This window comes from Aplysia californica, unplaced genomic scaffold (assembly GCF_000002075.1).
Source record: "Aplysia californica isolate F4 #8 unplaced genomic scaffold, AplCal3.0 scaffold00783, whole genome shotgun sequence".
Taxonomy (NCBI): Eukaryota; Metazoa; Mollusca; class Gastropoda; order Aplysiida; family Aplysiidae; genus Aplysia; species Aplysia californica.
Genome location: NW_004798053.1, coordinates 282,943 through 288,942, shown reverse-complemented (window position 1 = coordinate 288,942; position 6,000 = coordinate 282,943).

Below are 6,000 nucleotides of genomic sequence, written 5' to 3'. Positions count from 1 at the left end.
CAATAATCCCCTAAAAGGTGTAAGTGTAAGATTATTATATTGTATTTGAACAGCCACAAAACCACGCTGGTCACACCCGCCCAACGTCAGCGGGAGTTTAAGTTTAAGGACCTGACGTATGTGTCAAGGGACAAACTGTTTTTGTACACCATGCAACCTCCATGCTGTTGGACTTTTTTTTCTTTTTTTTCTTTTTTTTGTTTGTACGGTGGACATACACATTTAATTTTTGATTTTGATCAAACAAAATTCACGTTGGTTACTTTGATTGCAATGAGCATACCAACAATGTATTCCAATAATTCCATGACATTTTTAGCTATACACGTCTTTCAACTTTTCTTGCAAATTTTGTTGATTTTCCTTTCAACTTTTTGCAACTTTTGCTATTTTCAAATGCAACTTTCTCTGAGGACAGATATATTATTCATAGTATTAATCCAGTCAATAAGAGCTAGTCATAAAGGAATTTGAGTCAGATGCAATCGTGATCATTATTTGATTTAAAACTGTGATTTTTAGTGCTTTTGTTTTGATGTGATTTTACTGTGACTTAGTTTTCATTCATGATTTACAAATTTTCCAATAAATCTGTACTTTTGTAGAGAGCAAGAATAAATTGTATTGTTATTTATAAACTTTGAGATGCATGATCCAGTATTACCAACTTTAATCAACAAAATGATCACCCATAATTTTTGCCTCGGTGCCCTCTGATTTTTAGGCCCCACCGAGGCAATTTTTGCCTGCCCTCCTTAACCACCTAATTCAAGCCCTGCGAGAGAGGATGGCTAAAGAACTTGTGCTCATGAACTTGGTGCCCCATTTTTTTAAAGCTGAAAGGCATTATCATTAAGTTGTAATTTTTAATTTTATCAGTTTAATACGAATAAGTCGAACCCTGAAGACTCACACATCCGTTGAACTGTGCCTGCTGTCCTTTTTTTTTTTCTTCGTCTTTATCTTTGTAAGATATCCCTCAAACTACGGATCCCTCAAACTACGGATCCCTCGAACTACGGAGGCAGGTTCCGACAAATCTGAACTACCCATGTTATACTTCTCTGACATCATACCACTGGAAAAGATTTTGATTGTGGAGCACAATAATTGCCTTAGTTGCCACCAAGTTCATTTGTTTTTTTTTATCTTGATATTTTTTTAATGTGTTGAGGATGTCACGTATTGTTCACATGAAGACATTTTTTAAACTGTCTTTTTAGCAGTTGCCTAGTATACTATAGTAAGCTGCTGTACCTGTAAAATGGGGCAACTTTGCATGGTAACTGATTTTTCTATCACTATCATGGTAGTAACTAACTACCTGAATTATTTAATTATTTGTGTTGGGGTTTTTTTTAGACTCTTGACATTAAATAATACGGAGTGGCTACTCGCCCGATGTCGGTTGGCTAGCGTCAGGCTACTCGCCTGATCTAGGATTTCTGCGCGTGTTCCGGGCGAACGAATTCGGTCGATTAGCCTGGCCTGCGGCTTCTGGCCCTTGGGGATTTCTGCGCATGTTCCGTGTTTTGGCCCGTGGGGATTTCTGGGCATGCTCCTTTAAAATTCGCGTGATCTATCGCGCAAGATTCAGTCACTCACTTGGTCACTCCTTGTCCTCCAAGTCGAGGGTCGGGTCGGTTCTAACGTGAAAGTTTGACTCAGACTGCAATTATCTGACCAAATTGACATTATTATAATTACAGTGGAAACCTGATGTAACAGGGATGGTGGGAGTATAGAAAAAGTCCCGTTATATCCGATCCCTGTTAATCCGAAATGCAAGGAAAGTGAGCATTTGTGGACTAATCTAGCTGTACTTATTCATAGGTAGTTTCCCTAGCCACAAGTACCCACGAACATGGGTTTTGGCACCGATTTTCTCCTTGCGTCCTTAAACCACATCAGAAGAGCTTGGTCCACAGCATCTGCATCGGGTAGTCTGATCTTCTTTCGATTCAGAGCAAACTTTTCATTGGAGCATTCTGCCGCTATCTTCTCTCTATCCTTGATAATGGTGGAAATCGACCCTTGTGGAATTTCGAACTGACGACAAATCTCTGCCAGTGGAGCTTGCTTTTTGTCAACAGTCTGGATTATTTCGTATTTTTTGTCAATTGAAAGACATTTTCTCTTGCGCTTGACATAGTTGGTGACCATAATGAAAGAAGTAGGCTTAGATCGAGGCCGACCGGTCGTCCTCTCTCTCTCTCTCTCTCTCTTTCTCTCTCTCTCCCTCTCTCTCTCTCTCCCCCCCCTCCTCTCTCTCTCTCTCTCTTACTTTTTACACATTGTTAACAAGCCTTTGTCTCTGCTATAGCCGGTTGAACTCGATGAGGCCCTGTTATTGCCGATAAATTTTAATAGAGACAAAGAGTAGGAAAAAACGGGGATTTTAAACACCCCTGTTATTACTGGATCCCTGTAATTACCGGGCCTGTTATATATGGTTTCCACTGTATAATACATGTCATGTATGAAGATGGGACTGGCCATAATGTGTACTATACCGGTAATGACTGTATTATTGCACCGGGTCAGCTTGTGAATCGACGCAAAGAGAAAACGATAGGAATTCTTATATTGTAACAAAAGCACCCCCCCCCCCCCCCCCTCTCTCTCTCTCTTTCTCGTTCTCACGATACGAGGTAGATCTAGCGCCCAAGTCTCGTTCAGACGCGAGATAGTAGATAGGGCAATGAATTGAAACATCTTGGTAGTAGTTAGATCTAGACAATCTTTAGAAACATCACGACGCTGCATTATATATAGAATCTATGTAATAAGTTCTTATTAAAAACTGTCCTGTATGATGACAAAAAGTCAATTGATACTGTACCAGTGACGCTGTCCCAAGCAGATCAAGTCTACAATAAAGATAGTATACAAAGCTGGACAAAGCATACAACAGTTTCCGATTATTATATCATCACATTTTCTTCATCGCACTTCTCACTTCTCAGAACAGAACACACTGTGTTGTAACAAAGTGGGGAAGTGTGTCAAATGCTAATTATAGAACTTGGTGTCTAGCTGGGGTGACGGTGGAAAAGGGGAGGGAAGGGAGGGGGTAGGCCTGGCCCAGACTCTGACAGCCGAGTGCCTGTCGCTCCTCGTTAAAATTCTCCTTATATTTACATATATCTTCACTAGACAATTCCTCCTTCCGCCGGCCAGACTCCTATGGGCCAGGTAAGTTATTAGTGGGGAGAAAACGATGAGTAAATGTCAAACATGAACTAGAGCTATAGGTGGTTAAAAAGTCAATAAACAAAAACGATTAGTGCCATGCTAGCAATAAATGTTCTGATAGCAATAAATGTTCTGATAGTAGTTAGAGAAAGGCTGAATACATGTTTTGCTGATAAAATAATACATGTGTCTGTGCTGCTCAAGACAGTCTCAATCTTAATTTTGTAAGCTACAAAGAGGCCAATTTGGCAATATTTAAGGGATTAACTATCCGCTCTGAGGGCTGTCGATGGATTTGTCCATAGGACTGACGTCATCACTAGGCCTAAGCCCGCCGTGTGTTTGGCCTCGTACGTAGTAGCCTACGAAGTTCCGTGACGTGACGGCTTGATGGGAGGGAAGACGATTTAAAGTTATGAGCCGGCGCGATAACAAACGTGAAGGAATGAGGCTCTGTCGCGACAAATAAACAGCAGAGAATCCCACTTGTCTATTTGAGCGCCTTCAAATCGGCAAGGTGCTTTTGAATGTTGATACATGTTTGTTTGGATTTACTTAAAACTGAATGAAAATCATCATCCAGCAATAAATCTCCTGTCAACAGTCCAGCTGAATAAAATTTGACCGGCACCGCCGGTCTTGCCCAGTTAACAAACCGCCCCTGAGCGTCTTGTCGGGCTCGCCATCGTGACCGGTCAGTGAAACTGTGCTTTCGCATCACATTGTGAGTACTGGTTGGGATCACCAAAGTTCATTCAAAGTCGGTGCGCTGCGAAGTATAGGGCTCCGGAATGGGGGATTATTGATTTTTTAAAAAGGTAGGCCTACAGTCGGGAGAGGGCTGTGGTTGAAGGCAACACCGGATGACAAAAACTGAACTTGGAGTTCTGAACTGCCCGGTTCGAGTACGTGACACTGAGACCACGTTCGCGGTTGCCGGTTACCGTGTATGTAGACACTGAGGCTAGGTGCCCGGGTACCGTGTACGAAGACACTCCCTTCATAAAATTAATGTAGTAAAACACCTTTAAGGCTGCGTTCACACAGGAGTGGTCGATATAGAAATGATCTACATTATTATTACTATTGGGGGGGGGGGGGGGGGGGGATTTGCTGTATTTTACGATTTGACTTACAGTTAAAACAATGCCATACTGGTTTTAAAAAAGAAAATATCTGAAATAGATCTAAATACAGATTACCGGTGTATCGAAGGTTTCAAGAGAAAAATAGAATAGGATCTGAATTGATTGGGGCATAAGCTAATTTTGCATTCTTAGAAGTTGTTGGAATCTCCCATCAATTTTTTTTTGGTTTTTATACTAAACCTCATACTACACTTCTAGATCTTTGCATGAACCAAGTACCCGGTATGTACTAAATTTGGTCAAATGTTATGCCTTCATTTAAAAGTTATTATGAAAACCGAGGGTTCCGTTATTTTGGGTCATGCGGTATTATATTATATTTGGTCAATAACGTTATTGTTAACGTACTCGTGTGTTGTTACTAGTAAATGTTGTTAATAAAATTTGTATTGTGGGTCATGATTTTTTAAAAGGCTGTTCTGCTTTTATGCTACCGGTACTCAAATTGTCATGTTTTTTAAACGAAAAATGTTATCCCGTATTAATGCGCCTGAGATGGGAAGGTTGCAATTTTTTTGCAATTTTAAAAAATCTTTCTATTTCAAAAATGCAATTTTCCGCGGGGCCAGATAAGGTCATAGGAGCGCGCGAAACACAAATTGGTTGCATTCACAACAGTTCACTGCACGGCTTGGCTCGGGTCAAATAATCTAAAAATGATAACCCGTTTAAAATCAAAATAACGGTATTTATAATTTTCTGTAAAGGCATGGCCTTTATATAAAAACAAGGATTCAGTTGGGATCAAAGACGGAGAACAGATCTTGAAATTTTTGCATTTAAAATATTTCCTTTGGGTCTATCTGAATTCTAGACATTTTGTTAAAATGTGCCTAATGGTAAAATCTGTGTCGCACATGACACAGAACGGCTTTTCATCTCCCTGAAGGAGATACATGTATTTATCTAGCATCTGCGTTTGTTGTCATTTTTCTGTCCAAAAGTTGCAACAAAAAATGGCAAAAGTTGCCATAAAATATGCCATTAATTTTCAAGCTTTCAACTTTCTGTGACGACGTACAATGTATCAATATGTTGAAAGAGATAACTTAATCTATGGCACCAGCATTTCTTGTTCACTGTTTTAAGCACCGAGAGTATCATTAATTGTAGTACACAGTCACAGAATGTAAAAACGTGAAAAATAAAGGTTTCACAACTGAATGAAATCAAAATTAGAAAAGCACAAACAAACAAAAAAAACTTGACAAACAAGGGCGTGCCTCCATCTATCGGAAAATTGGCCGTTTTAACCCTAAACGGATATTACATGTAAATTATGTAATCACACACAAGGAGTGTATATATATATTTATATATATATATATATATATATATATATATATATATATAATATATATATATACATGTATATACAGTGGAGTCCACTTATAACGAGTCCTGAAACAACGAGAAGTCTGTTATAAAGACATTATTCTAAAACCCCGTTTTTTCTCCTTCTTTATCTTTGTAAACAAAATACTGCTATTGCGCAATCAGACCGTCACGCCAGTCAGTTATAACGGAATATTGCTGCTGCTGTGCACAGCGCACAGACCAATTAAACATATTATAAAACCTTGCCAGTTGAGAAAGTTGTTGGTGATCCAGCGAAACAAAGAATGGGAGAGCCCACGCAAACCAACAATGAAGGCCG